At 38.3% G+C, this 19,593-nt stretch overlaps 1 protein-coding gene across 3 annotated transcripts in view; it reads left to right on the forward strand.

Moving 5' to 3' along the window:
• Window positions 1–1,673: 1,673 nt before the first annotated feature.
• LOC120542067 (dual specificity protein phosphatase 7-like) overlaps window positions 1,674–19,593 on the forward strand; it is a 45,930-nt gene continuing 28,010 nt past the window's right edge. The window contains exons 1-2 of one of the 3 annotated variants that reach the window (XM_039774199.1): window positions 1,674–1,926; window positions 2,160–2,338. The gene's annotated coding sequence lies outside the window, so the exon portion shown is untranslated. Of the gene's footprint in view, window positions 1,927–1,985; window positions 2,339–19,593 lie in introns of those variants that run through there. The other 2 variants (XM_039774196.1, XM_039774197.1) reach the window with 2 other exon arrangements.

A 19,593-nucleotide genomic window follows, 5' to 3' on the forward strand; every position in this document is an offset into this window, starting at 1 on the left:
TGTGGCTAAGGCACTGAACTTTAAACCATACCCTACCCGAAAAAAAATTGTATGCTATTCAGACTGTACAAGTTGGACAGGAAAATGGTGTTAACCAAATCTTCTTATATAATACGGTACCGTGGCTCTTCATTTGTCTGTCCAGGATTTTAAATCACCTGTAGCTCACAAACCATTTGACCGGGTTGACCTGAAATTTGGTACACATACACTACGTGACATCTACTATCCGCTTTTGCGGTGATGATTGACCTCCAAGGTTATTCCTCTTTATACTTTATTGTAGAATCAACTCTCTGCAGCTGAGCGGGCGTGCGGCACATGTGTACAGGCACCGTTCTCATTCCCTTCCATCTCAGCTGTCACTTCCCCTACCTCTTCATATCTTAAATCATTCTTGAGGGAGATTGAAGACTTAAGTGCCAGCTTAAGTGAAAAATGAAAGAAAATGTTTTAAGTAATTGCAACACAAAAACTGACTTAATCAGTTTTAATGCATAAAGATGCCAACGAAAGAAGAGAAGAAGCGGGCCGCTAGGGTGGAGAAAAGAAGAGTTGCTCAGGAAGGAAAAGGCGCATCAATCTCTGAGCAAATAAATGCTAAATGTGCAGAGAAAGAGGATGAAAACTAGGAATGCTCAAGTCAAGTGTATTCAGTGCACGTTATCGTGCAGTACGCCTTTACTGTTACGTAATAATATTAGTTATTTATTAAGTTGGCAGAAATGTGTTTTTCAGCTATAAGTGACAGAGTTATGGTGACAGTGTGATGAACAATACCAAACTGTAAAATATTTTATTTTAGTCTTTCAAAATGTATGAAAATATCTGTTATTTAAAAATATATGTTTCATTAACTAAGCCCCTGGTAAACAGCATAAACACAGAAGTTTGATTTTTTTTTTTATGAACATTTTTATAGGTAACTGCACTTACCAAGAACAATTGTTCTGTACTTGAGGGCTGCAGACACCTGGACCTTGTGCTTTTGAGAAGAGAAAGGCCAGATGATAGCATTTTTTTTTTAACGCAGTCTCAGCTCCCACAATTCTAAATATTTCAAGGCTCCTGTATCAGAAACCAACGTCTGGTAGAAGATAGGCACAATCTGAGGATTTACTAACAAAAAACTCTCCAGTATGTCTATTATGAAGCGTGTTATGTTTGAATAAACAGGAATGAAGTGAATTCAGCACAGCCATGTAGATGGATGGGTTAAATTTGAAGTTATATTTTTTAATGCTTGATTGGCTTAATTATGAAATGATGCATTTTACAATTCCATGAGCATATACATTAACAAAAAGTACATTTTATAACAACAGAAGTCTCCCTTGAGCTGTCCAGCTTTTCTTGAAACTGAAAGCCCTTATATGCGAATAAACATCGCATATACGGAATATCAACCTCCATATCTTAATACATTTGAAATTATACAAGTGAATATATGTGTCAAAAGTGTTTGGTTTGAGATTCTGTGGGCGTTAGCATTGCTGAACGGGGCAGAAATTGAACTGAAGGAAAACGAAACCGTACTTTTTGTAAATGTACAGTAGCACCTCTATTCCTAAACCCATGCCTAATTCTTGCCTCATCCTGGATGAGCTCATGCGTATCCTCAATCGGAGGTTATTTCTGTAGAAATTGTAACTTCCTTGTAATGTTCACGCGGGAGGGGAGGGACAGCCGAGTAACTTTGATACGCGAACGTGCAGTGACAAACTTCTCAGACGCTTCCAAGACAACAACAGAATTTTTTAACTTTTCTTTTGATTGCTTAATTCACCTTAATAGACAGCATAATCTCTTTTCTTTAAACTGGAATTGGAAGAGAATGTCAAATGAGACAATGATTTCGCGCATTAGAGAATCGTTCTGACTGCCACCCTGGGGCTCGAAATGAACTGCAAGGCTGCAGCTAAGAAAGTAAGCAGAGCAGAAGCAGAGATATAGAGAGAGTGAGAGAGAGAGAGAAAGAGAGAGAGAGAGAGAGAGAGAGAGAGAGAGCAGGCGAAAGAGGGAGAGTGCTACCGAACAAAAAAGAAAACGGTTGCTCTAACGCTTGTCTTTCGACTGCACCTACCTTTCTGACCGTTTTCTTTCCGAAAGGATAAATCTCATCAATTTGATGTTATTTTATTGTTATTTTGTTTTATGAGAAAGGGTTCGATGGTCACGAAAAGCCAAGTGAAGCGTTCTGAATGACTCCTTTCCTGTACGGACAGCGACTACGGTTAAGACGGGCTACAGCTTAAGGTTCTTCGGGCTTCTGCCGACCCAGCAAATACGGACCGGTGGCTTTCGGTAACTGCGGCGACACTGCAGGTCTTCAAAAGAGGTGAGCTACCCAGAGGGCTTTAGAGGCGCCGACTAACTCTTTTACACATCTGGGAGGCGGCGGTGACACTCCAGCTAGTCAAACTTGCGGACCTCATGTCACTACTAACTTGTCACCTTCTTATAGGTGGGAAAAGGGGGTGAGGTTGAAGTGTACTTTGGAGATCGGGGACTGTCTGAGTTGGGGCATAAAATATTTGCGTTATTGACCCTGATCTCGTCCCACTTGTTTTAATGAACACCCACTCTTTGCCGCTCACGTGTGGACAGTCTTGCGTGGAGCTGCGAGGGTAGCTCAGGGGATCCATTAACACTTCCGCGGAATGCGTAGGAGGATTCGTGCTCTGTCTCATCATCGACTGCCAAATAGGCGAGATACAGATGTGTAATGCATAAGTTATGCCAAAGAACAGTTATCTATCTATCTATCTATCTATCTATCTATCTATCTATCTATCTATCTATCTATCTATCTATCTATCTATCTATCTATCGTTTTGAAACAGTACATTTGAGTCGATACCTTTTAAAGACCACTTTATGTTTGACTCTGAGTGTTGCACATTACAACCTGTCAGCTCTATTTCAAGAAGACGATTTCGATTCAGTAAGCATGTAAAATTAAATTTTAAAACTCAAAATTTATTCACTTAAATATGACTTAAGTTTAGGTGCAAACAAAACAAAAGTCAACATATGCATCCTTCTATTCATTTTCAATCCCAGCAGTGTTGAGCACAAGGCAGGGATCAGTCGTAGGTGGAACAAGAAGGCACAGAGACAAACATATGTCAAACCAATGTACTATTACAAAATAAATTTGTATGTATTTCTTTAGACTTTGTATTATATTTAAACATTATAGGACATTTTCAAACCCACTTAATCCAGTTTGGGTTTGTGTCATGTCAGAGCCTTTCCCAAACAGTATCCGCTGCAATGTGGAAAGCAGCTCTGAATGTGGAGCCTGTACCTTGTAGGGCCCACTTACATACACATCCTTTGGAGCTATGTTGAAGCCCCCAGTCCACCATTGGTGGGAAAATGGAGGACTCACAGGAAAAACTTGCATAAATGGGGAGAATATTTAAACACTATAAGGCAGGAAACTGGGTACAAGATTAAAATCTATGTGCTAACCACTGTGCTATCCTGTTTATCTTTTCTTGTCTTGTCTTGACTATGGTTTTCCTTAGCCTGCTTAAGACAGTTTTAGAGTTGTGGAGAGACAATTCAGCAGCATCAGGTGAAAAAGAAGAGACAACCTGGATGGAGCTCCAATTAATTCCAGAGAATATTTATGCATTCAAATTTTCATTAGACCAGTTTCAAATCCCCCCAGTATACACATCTTTAAGGTGTGGGAGGAAAATCTACATATTTAGGGTGAAAACATGCTAAATCCACGCAGACTGTGACTGGAGCTATAACTGAGTTTCAGGAAATTCATTTATTATATTATATTATATTATATTATATTATATTATATTATATTATATTATATTATATTATCCACATTACTTGTTGAGGATGGGCAGAACAATATTTTTTAAAATGTTTGATATCTCTTGTTCTCTGTATACCTTCATCATCTCCCCTGTGTCTGAACCTCTCTTGCACAATGCTTCTTCTGTCAAGCCCATTCCCATAAAGCCTGCTTTTTAAACTCTATTATTCTGAGGTGTCTTGTTTGCCAGGCAGACATTAGCTATTTAATGATCTTCTTGATTGTCACCATGCTCTGGGGCATTCTTACAATATATATCCTGAATATTGTCATGCATGCCTATGAACCATGGTGTTTGTGTGCTGCTCAATTGCTCCATATTCAGAATTACTTCTTATTTGTCTTTTGCGCTTCAACACCATGTCTTTTTATTTTTATTACGTTCAACAGATAGTACTTCTCTTCTTTTTCCTTCAGCAATTATGGTGGTTATCACTTGGATATTTTCGTCACTTTGTCATAAACACAATAACCACAGGTGATTTTGCTATACTTTATTTACCTTTAATAAAGTTTTATGTTCAATGATCAGTAAACACAATATGTACACTTTATTATGAACTCTGAAGACATATGTGCTGTGTTCTGGGGATTTATCAGTAGATGAGCTTGCAGTGACCACAGTCTTATTATAATAAACTCTTCTGGTCACCATTAAAGTGGCCAGCAGGTTGCCGCAACCTAAAAGTTGTTAAATTTCCAGATCATATAAGACTATATTCAGAATTACTTCTTGCCTGTCTGTGTGCTTCAGCATCTTGTCTTTTTATTTTTTCTTGTTCTTTGTCACTAAATCGTCTTTTGCAATTTGCTTAACACTCAGTAGATGTCACTGCTTTTCTTTACATTTCTGCCATTTTGGTGGTTATTGCATGGTTTTTCAATCACTTTGCTGTAAACACACGACCGCAGGCCACTTTGCTGTCTTTTATGGCCACCAGGTTGCTTGATGCCGCCTTTAATGTTTTTGAATTTTCAGAACATATCAGGAAATAAGTATTCAGTTAAGACAAAGTTAAAGGTTCTAGAGCCATTAGTTTTCAAGTGATCACTTGACAGTCAGACCTTGTTATATTATGTCATGTCATTTTCTAACCCAATTAATCCAGAACAATGTTGTGGGGGTGCCTATCCCACCTAGCACAGGGTGCAAGGAAGGAAAAATCTCTAGACAGTCTATCACAGGGCAAATGCATACAGATACATACACCATGTTCACATTAGGGCCAATTTTGTTCACCTAACCTGCACATCATTGAACTGTGAGAGGAAACCGGAGCACCTGAAGGAGACCAAGGCAGACATGGAGAGAACATGCAAACTCCATGCAGGGAGGGCCCAGCAAACAAACCCTGGTCTCCTTACTGTGAGGCACTGCTATCACTGTGCTACTGTACCACCCTTATTATATTATATTATATTATATTATATTATATTATATTATATTATATTATATTATATTATATTATATTGTATATTATATTTATTATATTATATTAGATTAGATTAGATTAGATTAAAAATTCATCACACATACATACACACATATACTGTAGATAGATAGATAGATAGATAGATAGATAGATAGATAGATAGATAGATAGATAGATAGATAGATAGATAGATAGATAGATACCTGTCGATCGTAGGGGAATGCACTCACACACATATACAAGGGACAATTTAGCATCTCCAATCCACCTAACCTGCATGTCTTTGGATTGCAGAAGAAAAGCAGAACACTTGGAAGAAACCCATACCGACATGAGGAGACCATGCAAACTCCATGCATTGTGGACCCGAGACAAACTCTGGTCTCCTCACTGTGTGAGGCAGCAGCATTACCACTGCATCACCATGTATATACAGTATAATGACCGGTGTCACTGCCAATTCGTTGACAGCAGCAGCAGTTGTTCAAAGACTCTCAGTAGCTCTTCTGCTACAAATTCCTACAGCATAATGCAGGGAGCTGACATGCTGACACACTGTTAGCTGTATCCTGGCTCTTTGTTAAACAGTAAACCAAATGGCAAAGAAACACAGCTGCCCTCTGAAATCTTCCTCCTGAACAGTATGTCAATGGGAAACAAACTCCTGCCTTCTGCGGGATCAGCTGCTGTTTGGCAGGTTTACTGTGTAACATGCTTCTCACATGATGTTTAGAACATTTAAAAGACCAAGCCCTGACCAGATAAATAGCTAATTTTTCTGTCCTCCCTCCTCCAGACTACGTTTTCCCCAGCCGCTGCTTCCGAGCTGCTGGTCCTGCTTGACGAGGATGACTTTGTGTACTTTTAAACTGAAGAAGGGAGCTAGAGCAGGACATTTGCCAGTTGTAACATGTGTGCCTGTGGGTTGAAGATAAACTCTTTTTTTGGATTAAGTATGAGACAGTTAATATCATAGCTAAATAACTGTGCAGGTCTACAGACATGTGAACTAATAAAAAATATCGCAGGATTGTTAGAGATGTGGTAATCTAATCAAGGAGTGGGCCAAGTTGTTCCTTGAGGGCCGCAGTCGCTGCAGGTTTTTGTTCCAACCCAATTGCTTAATAAGAAGCACTTATTGCACAAGTAACACTTCTTCATTTTAGTTGTGCCTGTCGTTAAGATTTTGAACCCTTATTGCTTATTTTAGTCTTAAACAGCCGTACCATTGGTTTTTAATTGCTCCTTATTAGCAATACGATGCAAATGCAGAATTTCTACATTTAGCCTGTTTCTGTTTACACCTGTGTGTATTTATCATGCACTACAGGGGGTCCTCGGGTTACAACGTTTCGACGTACAACGTTTTGAGTTTACAACACTCACTCCCATAAAAACTTAAAAAAAATGTAGACATGAGAAGGAATAAAGGTAAGCATTTTTTACACTCATTTTTTCTGTTACTACAGTACAGTATATTTATGTACTTTTGTTTTTTCTCAGGCTTAGATTTTGTGTTTTTATGTTCTCGATTATGATTTTGCAAATGTCTTAAGATAGGTAAGTGATTTAGGCTAGAGTGTGTTTCGACTTACACCAAAATTCGGGTTACATCACTGTTGTAGGAACGGAACTGTGTCATAACCTGAGGACCCCCCTGTATTTGTTTTAATTAAATACTTGGAAGGAAAGTGAAGAGAAAAAGTGAAGGGCTGAGAATTACTCATCTGTTTTAAACATTTGGACGATATTCTTAGAAAAGAACAAAAACTGTAGGATATGAGAATGGCCTGAGATGGCAGAGTTAAAACACTAACACGCCATGAAATTAAATTGGCAAGGATTGTTTTCTAATTAAGCAACTGGGTTAGAACAAAAACCTGCAGCCACTGCAGACCTCCAGGACCGACTTTGTCCACCCCTAATCTAATCAGTTTAAATAACATTTATTCATTTAGCGAAGGGTTTTTTTAGGTGAAAAGATTGACCAAAAGAAAGTGATCTAGATATCTCAAGCAAACAACCATTAAACCACATGACTTATTAATTAACCTTAAAATAACTACAAAAAGAGCCTGGCATCTAAACCATCAGCAGTAACTAAGGTATTCAGAAAACAGGAAAGGCTTCAAATGCATCTTAAACACGCAGAGTCTGTCATTTTAAATCAGTGTGGTTGCTCATTCCACCAGGGGTTACACTGGATTGAAATTTGATGCCATGTGGAGGTGGTATCACCAGACAAAGAATACAGAAGATGGAAATGGAAAATTTGAAAGAAGTCAAAAGATGTTATTGTACTTTCAAACAATCAAGAAACTTAAATTGAATTCACAACTTAATTCATAGGAAATCGATAGGAGTATAATAACAATGGGAATATTTTATATTGTTTTTTAATTGTGAGACAGTATTTTTCCTGTGTAAGAGATCATTTATAATAGTAATCAATTTTTGAGTTTTGGTATCAAGTAGTGATTAGAGAATCTCTTAGAGAGAGAGAGAGAAAACAAGTGAGCAGGAAGGAAAACATTTTTTTTAATTAATCATGAATAAGATAAACAAAAAGAATACAGGAAGGTCTCAAACCACAATGCTCCTGACATGTAAACAGATATGATACCATCTACCATAGACTAGCACATTAAATGTAAAACATCATTATGGTTTTCTCAGATTTGTTTTGCAATGAAGTTAACTTTTCTATGAAAAATAGTTTAACTAGTTCACAATTAAATTGTACTATATTAAATGCAGAAGGTAAAGAATTTTAAGCACCACTGATAATGCATCATGTTATCTAGAAATGATTAAATAACTAGATTGTGCAATACTACCTGATTCTTATTTTCTGTGCTGAAGAACAACAACAATGTTTTTATTTCTATGGCAAATTTTTATACAGAAAAGGTAGCTCAAAGTACTTTACACAATATAAAACAAAAGGTGCAAGAGAAAAACAGCAAGTTATAAATAGATAGTTATATATAACTAAATAAATAATATGTAAAAAATAATTTATAAAGAATCAATATGTACTAATGCAACACAGATAAAGTAGTAGAATCCTAATTTGAACGTAAGTTTTTAAAGTTCATTAAGATAAGTCTGATCCTAAGGTCAGATGGCAAGGGAGAACAGAAAAAAACAACCAAACCAAAAAACTCAAGGGGCGAGATGCTGTAGAACAAAAAAAAAAAGCAAACAAAATCTGCAGGGGCTCCAGGCCAAAATACCGTCCAGCCCCAATGGCCATTCTACCTAACATAAAGGTGCTAAAGTCAATCTTATTATTTTTAATCTTCTTATTAGTCAATTTGATGCAGTAGGTCTCAAAGACAGAGCATCTTCTTTCATTCCATCAAAACAAGTGGCTGTGTAATACTGTGATCAGGTGGTGGTGGCATAACACACCACCACAGAGAAACTGGAATTGGAAACAGAGAAAAGTAAGGATTTTTGAGGATAGCACATTCATGAAGTATATGATATTACAATGCATATTAGATCTAGGGTGGCGCGGTGGGTAGCGCTGCTGCCTTGCAGTTAGGAGACCCCGGTTCCTCCCTGTGTGGAGTTTGCATGTTTTCCCCGTGTCTGCGTGGGTTTCCTCCGGGCTCTCCGGTTTCCTCCCACAGTCCAAAGACATGCAGGTGAGGTGAATTGGCAATTCTAAATTGACCCTAGTGTGTGTTTGGTGTGTTTGTGTGTGTCCTGCGGTGGGTTGGCACCCTGCCCAGGATTGGTTCCTGCCTTGTGCCCTGTGTTGGCTGGGATTGGCTCCAACAGACCCCCGTGACCCTGTAGTTAGGATTCAGCGGGTTGGAAAATGGATGGATGGATATTAGATCTATTAGAAGTAGAACAGAAGCGAATTAAGTAAAGGCCAAACTGAAAAATTTGGTTTTTGATAGTTTTTTTAAAATGATTAGTGATATTACAAAATAAGACAGACATTAGATCAAAGGGCACAGAGCTTCAGGGTCATTGGGTGCTATAGATAAGTAAATCTGTGTGTCATCTGAATAGCTGTGGTAGGTCACCTTGTGTTTTGAGATAATCTGGTCTAGCAGGGAATATGTTCTTATAGTACCCCATATAAAATATCATTGATCCTTCAGGAATTTTTTTCTCTATTTCATTCATTGGACAATCACCATAACTAACAAAAAATGTCCTGTATGTTAAATAAGACATTACCAGAGAGACACACCAATTGGCTAAGATGATTAATAAGAATGCCATGGTCTATAGTGTCAAATGCTGCTCTTAAGTCTAATAGAAAGAGAACGGATATATTGCCTGCATCTGCATTTACCCATAGGTCATTAACTACTTTCACCAATGCAGTTTCTGTACTGTGATTTGGTCTAAAACCTGACTGAAGCTTATCAAGAAGGTGTGTTTATTCAAGTAATTATTTAACTGATTAAAAATTGCTTTTTCTAGAATTTTGCTTAAAAAAGGCAGGTTAGAAATGGGTCTAAAGTTGTTAAAGACAAAGGCATCAAGATTATTTTTCTTGAGCAGGGGTGTAACTACTACTGACTTTAGAGAATCTGGGAAGACCCCAGAATCTAATGAGGAGTTAACTATATCAGGTAGACTATCAACGAGCACATCAGAAACAACTTTAAAAAGGCATGTTGGGACTGGGTCAACGGTACAAGTGGAAGGTTTTAATTGAGTAATTATACTGCGAAGTTCAGGTAAACCTATTTCAGTGAAAGAATTCAATTCACTATAGTGAGCTCAATAAGGACCAATAGTTAAGGCTTTTGAGGGATGTATTATAGTACATCTAATATTGTTTATTTTGTGATTAAAGAAAGCTGTGAAAGCTTTGCATGTTTCACTTGAAGTTTTCAGAAGGCAATCCTTTAAATTGAGCTGGGTTTAGAAGATGATCAATAGTAGAAAATAAAACTCTTGGATTTCCTGCATTTTCATTTATAATTTTAGATAAATGGGACTGTCTCTTCTAGTTGGACTGCTTTGTTATATTCAGTAACATGTGCCTTCAATATTTCATAGTGAACTGTTAATTTAGTTTTCCTCCATTAACACTCAGCCTTGTGGCATATCCTCTTAAGAGTAGACACAGTCTTCCAAGGTATTCAGGTGCTGTTGGATTTTTTAACATTTTTTTCTGGGGCAACATTGTCAATTACAGCTCTCACCTTAGCATATAAATTTGTCCACCTTACTCGTTAAATTGCTGAAGGCCAATAAGGATGGATTTTGCTTTATCAAGCCTTGTGTGCATATGACAAAAAAAGAATCAAGTCATTGGGATAGATTTGTTGTTTTCAAGAAGCATGCCATTACTGTGTGAGCAGGAGTGGCGTGGGGGCTTGGTGTCATCCCGAGGTGAACATTTGGATATGTAGGAAGACAGTTAAATTCCAAGCTAAAACTTTACTTTTGCTTGTTTTTCATTTGGTAAGCAGACAATCATTCTGAGTGAGCACTGATTACACCTCCCCACTCGTAACTATGCCCATGGAAAAAGTAGACATTCAACAAAATATTTTTTAATGTAATCCTGACACAGAGTAGTTGCAAAGTGAGATAATAAGATATTTTAAAATCCCCAAAACAAAAATACGTGTTGTTAAAAATCCAAGCAAAAGATGCAAGAACAATTTGTTGCATCAATGTCCCCTCTAAATCACTAAACAGATGTTGCAGATGTTTTAGTCTGAAACCTGTCCCCTTGGTTCTGTAAACAATTCTAGCCTCACTCTACAGCTGTTAAATGCCTTCTTAGAAAAACAATAAAGTTACAAAATGAGCTGCAAGACTCCACCACTATTATTCCGTTATACTGGTTTCTTGAACTTTTTACTCTGTTATTCCAGAATTGTACGGCTACATACACATGTGCATAAACAGGTACAGAGCATTCATTTTTTTCCATTATTTAAAGAATATGGGATTGTACTGCAGATGTTTTAATACAAATTTTGAGTCAGGAAATCTAAACAAATCAGAAGACTCTCCTAACTCTTTCCATCACCACAGGCTTCTCAGAACCAGTCCAGCCACTCAAGACTCCTTCTATCAGTGAGATGCTTCTCCTTACAGAAGCCGCTTAGAAAAAAAGGCAAACATCAATACTCAATCAGTGTTTTTCCACTATTTTCTTAATAGTATGGCACCTAATTTGCAACCTATACAAATGAAATGGTCAAAGACAACATAAAATATAAACAAACTCATATGATAAACTGTATTTATTAGGTGGCACAGTGGGTAGCGCTCCTTCTTTAAAGACCCAAGGTTTGAATCTCGTCCCTGCTAATTATTGACTTACTCAGTGTCTCACAAATGTTCCTCTGGGTACTCCAGTTTTTCTCCCACATCCCCAAACATGAGTGTGTTAGGCTAAATGGTTGTCCCTAACTGGCCCTGTGAGTGCGTGTGTGAGTGCCCTCTGTAGTGGACTGGTGCCCTCCCCAGAGCTGGTTGCTGGCTGGCTGGTATCAGGCTCCAGCTCCCTGTGACTCTGAATTAGATAGGGTTTGAGATTATTGTGTTAATGTTATGTTGAAATGTCAGATTCCTGCCTTGACTACAGTTTTTTTCCATGGGAAGGGTTATGAGGTCAATAATCAATAATCACAACTTAATCATTGTGCAAACTGTAAAACTCTTTGCACTCATTTTGTGCATCATTCTGTGATAAAAACAATTTCTTCATATTTTTGTAATATTCCTCTGAAAATATAAAATTATTTGTCCCCTTCTAACCATGGATAACTAAATTCACTAAAAGTGCAACTGAAACGTAAAGTGGTTAATCTGAATAAACTTTCACTGTATAGTGCAACACAAGAAGGGGATCCAATGATGTAGTATATATAATTACATTGAAAGTGTGTGGCACAAATTACAGTGGTATATATGTATTTATGCCCTGATTAGTTGTGAATGAATGTGTGTGCTGCTAGGTTTGTATGAGATTTGAGTTTAATTTATTTCTAGTGTGAGTGAATATGTATCTATGTAGTACTGTGTCCTGTCACAAACTAAAATGTATGTATTTAGGGATAATTCTAACTCCTTTTGATCTCTATCAAGTTTATGGATTTCATTACGATGGACATATCATGACCCAGTCATAAACACATCTTGTTAAAATCTAGAGAGCAGATGAAGAAAAAAGGTTTACTCAAGGATATTGAAATATTTAAAAGTTTAGCAGTGGTTCAGCATAGTTTCTTAGAACAATATACAATAGATTGAAAAAAAAACAGAATTGTTTCTCATAAAGTGAATTTTATTTTTGTATGTTTTCAAGTAAAATCTTTATCCTTTTGTGCTAGGATTTTTCCATTTGAGCAAAGCAAGATGGCAGTCTAGCAGCGTTGTATAAGTTATCACAGTAGACTTTTCATAATGCATTAGTATTCCAATGGGTACTATTCAAAAGAGAGCTTTTAAAAGATTAGATATTATTGCAAATCCATCATTGCCTGATAAATAAAGAAAACATTGTCCTAAATAAGGTGTGAGTAGAAGACCAGTGATGCAGAAGCCTGATGGCACTGCTTGCAAGGATGGCTTAACCTGGATATATTTTATATGTTCTCAGAGAAGAGAGAGATGTGCCATTCAATGTTAAATTAGACTACATTTTACACAGAGCGAGGAAGAGTGAATTTTATGTAGTTCTGATTTTTATTCATTTTCTGATTGAAGGGTCCTGTTACTAAGACTACTAATCTCAGATTATTTAGTGGTGTACTCTTTTTGTACACTGGTATAATTTTGAAATAGAATCTAAATCTCTAGAAAGGTTTTTTTTATAGCAGGTGGTAAGGTAAATGTAGGAAAGCTTTAGCTTCCATGTAGTAAATAATATGTTGTGGGAAGAGTTTAGAATTGAGGCACAAGTTTTGAAAGCATGTGTTTATAAAGGATGCAAATAAATATATTGGTTAAAATTGTGATATACAACATATTTCATATATTGAATATTGTGTGTTTAGATGGGGTAGAAGTATATGATTTTTTGTAAGGGTGCAGTTGACCGTAATATGTCAGCCTTCATGTGTCATCTGCAAAGAGATCTTGTTCAAAGTGAGTACCAAATCCTTGTACTTAGCTGCTATTAATGAGTGATAAATGGTGCACAAAGCAAAGCATACAATTAGGATTTGGAACAGGATTTTCCTTGTATAAATACTGTATATATGGTGTCGCGGATGCCAGGGGTGACGACCCGGTTGGGACGCCTTGGAGGACCGGAAGTGGGTTTGTGCCCATCTGGGATCACGTGGGGGCCGCCTTCCTGGTTGCTTTGGGGGCCACGGGTTCAGGGCACGGAAGCCCCACCCTGTAGGGGCCCGTGGTCACCGCCAGGAGGCGCCCCAATGCCTTGGGGACTTGTGACCTCAGCACTTCCGCCACACCAGGAAGTGCTAGGGGGAAGATTTAGAAGGGCACCCGGAGAGCTGCCGGGAGAACAGCCGGCACTTCCACCACACTGGGGCGTGGCCAACGAGGGAATGCCAGGAGCCACCTGGGGCTCATCCGGGAACATATAAAAGGGGCCTTCTCCCTTCATTCAGGGCTAGAGTCGGGTGGAAGAGGATGAGGCAAGAGAGGAGAGCATAGGCGGCCCGAAGAAAGGCATTAGAGTGGCCAAGACTGTGTGTTGGGGTTTTTTGCACATTGGACTGGGTCTGAGTGACCATTATTTGTGTAAATAGTTGTAAATAAAATACGTGTGGTGGTGAGTAACAACATGTCCGCCTGTCTGTGTCCGGGCCGCGTCCACAATGGATACAACTTCTGTCTGATTACTTTTATAGTCTCATATTTCAAATATTTGTAATCCAGCAGTAGAAGTGAAAATTAGTTATTTCCATGGATCCATCTGCTTCAAATTCCTAAAGAATTATATTTTTATCATTTACCTATTTGTATTCTGAATGAATCACAGCATCCAGCACATTGAATTTTTTTAAAGAAGAATTTTTAATATGAATTAGATTGCAAAGAAACACTAGAAATTTTTGACAGACTGAGGAGATCGTTCCTCCCCCACACTATGCGACTCTTAAATTCCACCCAGGGGGGTAAACGTTAACATTATACAAAGTTATTGTCTGTTTTACCTGCATTTTTATCACTCTATAATTTAATATTGTTTTTATTGTTTTTTTTAAATCAGTATGCTGCTGCTGGAGTTTGTGAATTTCCCCTTGGGATTAATAAAGTATCTATCTATCTATCTATCTATCTATCTATCTATCTATCTATCTATCTATCTATCTATCTATCTATCTATCTATCTATCTATCTAGATATTCGATTTAACAATATTAATTCTTACAAGAATACATGTAAAGCTGAAACAGTTTTTTTTTACACAATCCACTAGACTAATAAATAATCCAGTTCAAGCTAAAATACAGAGCTACTCACAAGAAATAGGTGCTGTAAAATGTTAAAAGAATACCCTGAGCCCCTCTAAACATAAACAAAATTTTAATGTTTATTTTAAAGTTAACTTATTTAATTCAATATCAATTAAGCACAGATGTGCCAAATTAATAAAAGATCAAATAAAAGAACAAAACCAAACATTTAATAGAAGTGAAGAATCAAGAAACAAAATCATAAAATCTTCCAAAAATCTCAAAAACTAAGTTAGCAAAAAACTACCAATACTGTATATGCTTCAAAATGTATTTGAAATATTCGAAAGGCTTTACTCCAGAGGAGTGTAGGGGCATGCAAAACCAAAGAACTTCAAACTAAAAGCTAAAAATGTCTTCAGAACAGAAACTTTGACAGAAAGTTTCAGTATGAAGTAATAACTCAAGGGTACTAAAATAGTCAAAAGATTAGCAGTGGTTCAGCATACTCAGTTAAGAACAACATAGATTGCAAAAAGTTGTTTAACTGTTCCTCATAAAGTGAATTTCATTTTTGTATATTTTAAGTAAAATTTTCCTGTTGTGTATGGATTCTTCCAGTTGAGAAAGACAAGTTGAGAGTCTAATCTAAAATACTAAGGGAAGGTAAGATGACAGTAATCAATATGTTTCCATGTGCTTTAATAACCTGGTCATTCACAGATGCCTGGTTTCTTAAATGCCATGTAAACTCCTATTCAGTTAAAGAAACCAGATTATTGGGTTGAAATAGTTTCTCTGTTAGTAACCAAGTAATCAACTTATTTGGCCATGTAAACCCTTAACCAGTTTTACAGCTAGGCACTTTGTATTCTGTGCATGTCTGTTGCACTCACTTAGCCTGAGCATGTGTTTGCTTTGCACACCTTCCAGCAGCCACAGGCAGAAGCCAGTGGAAGTGTTCACAAGATACATTTCCTAAGGCAATTGCTCAGACGATTGCATTATTCCTTCTCCTGGTTTAAGTAGTCTGTCTCAGTATTTCAGAAATCACTAAATTTATACTAATGAGCTGAACGTACAGTGCAGAGCATTTGGGTAACATTTTAAAAATGGCATGTTTTAAGTAGTCCAATTTACTTTTAAGTAAAAGTAATGAGTAACCTAACTCAAAACATATTTTATTGAAATAAAAATACGTGCGTTATTATTCCAGAAGCACTGGGTATAAGGCAAGAAACACACATACCAGAATGCTGTTCCTTTGCAGAGCTCAGTCCCACAGTCAAGCAGAACAGAGTGTGTGACGTGCTGTGCCTAGCCAAACTGGTGCGCTACATGGAATCTATTTGTTTGGGCCCACAAAACTCCCCAAGTCGCTGCTCCCTGAATCTACTACATTAGTATTTTTTTTATATCAGCATTGATTTGAACAATAAATGTATACATAAACAATAAATAAACAAAGAAACACAAAATTAACTATAACTTTTTCACTTATTTTATTTACAAATTAAGGCCTGATTAGGATTAATAATATTAATGGTCTATGGTATCAATGTGCTGTTACTCTTTGTTATTTAATATAAGTATCACCTTTGAAATGTGATACAATAACAAAAACAATAATTTTTTTACTACTACTACTACTAATAATAATAATATAAAACTGGAGAGCTCCACCCCCTGCTCACTTCGCTCACCAACCTCCAAGGGTAGGTGCTAGGTGGCCGCTATCTTGTGGCTGAGCTGCTCTAAGGGCATCAGGGTTCTCCTCCATTAAAGAATGCGATTCTATTTAAACAGATGGTATATAGAAGAGTATGCGGATCGCAGGAGGAAAAGAAAACAGTATGGTCCTTAGTTATTATAGATAGAAAATCAGTTACTTGAGTATTTCACCATTGCTGTCTATTTTAAATGCCAATGAGTAATAAAACATAAAAGTAAAAAAAGCAGAAGTAAAAAAGTAAAATTTAATAAGACTTGATAAAAAGTAAATAAAAAATTGAATTGCATTAATGCCTCAATAAAAAAACAATATCATGAATTACTTTATCATCTAACTTAAATTCTATAAACTTGCTTTTTTGCATTTCTTTTTTGCACAGATTATTCAGGATATTTTTTGTTTATTGGATGATTCTATTTGTTCTTGATTTTAATTATATGCAGCTGTTTTTTGTTCATTTTCTTATATTCAATGGTCATTATCAGCTCTTGCCACTCTTTCTATTGCGATCTAAAATTCAACATTCTTGAATTGTTAATTTGATTTTCTGCCTTGCCATTATAACCGACTACATTGAAGGTCAAGTTAGCACTGAGAGTGTCACAGGATGGTAGAGAAAGGATGTGCATAGTAGGAGTAATGTTTAGGCGAGCATTGTGGAGGGGAGTGGTCAAGGCTGAATAACGTGGACACAATGTTTATTTTTAATATAATAGAGAGATACAACAACAACTACTACTCTACTACTATTACTGCTACTACTAATAATAATAATCCTCTTTAATAAAACCCCTGTGTGCGTCCAGGTGTCCGTGTGTGTGTGTCTTCTGGTGAAGGGCTCGGTGTGATGCGCACACACTGGAAGCTGGGCACACAGTGAATCGCATAGGCAGGCCGCGCATGATAAGCAAATAAAGGACATCATTGCTGGGTTCACTATCACCCCAGTGCATCAGGAGGTTGACGTGATGAACGCGTCCCCTCGGATGCTGACTGGTAGATGAGGTCATCTACCAGCCCATTTCACTCCTGGATCTCGTAAGGCCCTTGCCAGTGAGGATTTCTTTGGAGATTCTCTACAATATCCTGGGCTGTGTTTTTAGAATTAGCCACCCGGGGACATATGGTTTCTGGGTACCATGTGGCATAGTCCAGCAGGATGATAATGTATGTGTTTCCCCTGGCCAATGGTTTGAGCAGTCAGTTGAAAGGGATGTCAGTTATCGGCTGGAGAATGAGAATAGCATAGTCTTCTAGTGTACACTTCTTCATGCATGGCAGAAGTATGCCATGATGCACTCAAGGGTTTTTTCAGTGCCCAAGTTCGCACCCAGTAGATGAGTATGAGCCAGGTTACAGATCTCACACTGGTAAGACCAGGGACCAGGAGTTGGCTCAGGACCTAGCCCAGAAAGTCTACCACCAGGTACAATGGTTCATGGTTGAGGACAAAGTGAGAAGCGGATTGTTTGGTCCCATTGGTGGGCTGCCCATTTCTTGCATGGTTCAGGGAATTGTTCCACTGCTTGCACATAAAGGATGCAGGCAGGGTGCAAAATCACAGCTGCTGTGAGGTGAGCAGGTCAGGGCCAGCACCCAAGAACTCCATGAGGTCTTGCCTGAGAAGGATGGGCTTGCTGAAATGGTTTCTTTCTTACTTTGGCTGAGATCTACAAGTTCGTATTGGGTGGACGCCCGTTTATCTGTCCTCTTGCATGGCTGGGACTCTCCCCCAGGAGCTTGGCCCTTGCCCACTGTGAGGCACATCTCTTCAGTTTGCCACAGTGACTCCCTGTCAATTGTTTTATAGGGCCAGTCCCGGGAACAGCACCACTCACAGCCATCTGAGCTGCCCTGGAGCCACAAGCCAGCAGATTGCAGTGAGGTAGCTCACTGTGAATACTGTACAGGTTAAACTGGCCCATTTGCCATCATACAGTTCCAGCTGTAACAGTTTGCAACAATGGAAGGTTGGCTGATGGAGTCATTGAGGGCTAAGATGGTGTGACCATTCAGTCTGGCCGTGCATGAAAAAACAAGCCACGAGAGGATTAGAAGTGACCTTAAAACAGTACCTGTCTCCCAGGGCCCAAACAGGACCCTGTGAGCCCTAACCAGGCCAGGATCTCTCTCTTAAGGGTAGGGCAGTCTGCACTTGTTTGCTCCTCCAGATCATTGTAAGCTTGCTGAACTTCACATGTCAGGAATGGCACAAGGAGATCATCACATGGTCTCATTGGGACAAGCAGCTATGCTGGTCCTTGCCTCAGCAGCCTCTTGCCTGTCTTAGATGTTGAGCAGCTGAGTGTGCTGGAGCTGGCCTTGTGTCACCTGATTGGCAAGCTGCTAGATGTGACTCTGCCAGGTTGGAAAGTCTGCCATTTCTCTGCCCTTGATCCTGCCAACTGCACCACCTGTGGTCAGGCGTTGGAATGACATGTCTCCAGACAACAAAAAAGCAGAACAAAAGAAATTAGGATATTTGTCATGAGTCCTATATGTTGGAATTCAGTGAACAAGAGTAGTCAATTGCAGTTGCTTCTAGTAATCCATCCAGTGGGCTGCTTTAGCCAGTAAATGACGCCTCCTTCAGGATGCCCGGGTTTTTATGTTGGCTGGACCAGAAGGGGTGGGGTCAAATGCCTTTCCCTGGGCAGCTTCTCAGTGCTGTAGAGAAAAAAGGAGAAGACCAAGTCAGCAACAGTGCCCCCTATCATTTCGATGGCTTACTTCATACCTCGACTGAACCTGTGAGGAGGTTCTGAGACACACATTCGTGACAACTCATTTAATGAGAAGAGCTCAATGTCCCTGCAATCAGTCTTAGACAGGACTTAGACAGTTGTTCAGGTGGTTGCCCTAATGGCAGCATATCTTTACAGTTAAGAGGCTCTGTCCTCTTGGGCTCCACAATTAAACGACAAAAGAGAGTTAATCACAAATAAATAAATACAAGAAAAAATAAATGGTAACTTTTCAAAAAGGTAATAAATTGAAATACAGATCAATTAAAATAACATAGTGTAAATGGATGGACGCTAGGTGGCACTATTGCCCCTTTTAAACCCAACAGACAAATGTTCTGGACACAGGTTAAAAGCACCAAGAAGTATTTTATTATTTCTTCTTCCCACACAGTGCCTCCAAAGCACCACAGCTACAATAAGTTCAGCAATAAAGCATAATATTCTTCTCCTCCACACCTCCCAGCAAGCG

The sequence above is a fragment of the Polypterus senegalus genome, chromosome 13, assembly GCF_016835505.1.
Source record: "Polypterus senegalus isolate Bchr_013 chromosome 13, ASM1683550v1, whole genome shotgun sequence".
Taxonomy (NCBI): domain Eukaryota; kingdom Metazoa; phylum Chordata; class Cladistia; order Polypteriformes; family Polypteridae; genus Polypterus; species Polypterus senegalus.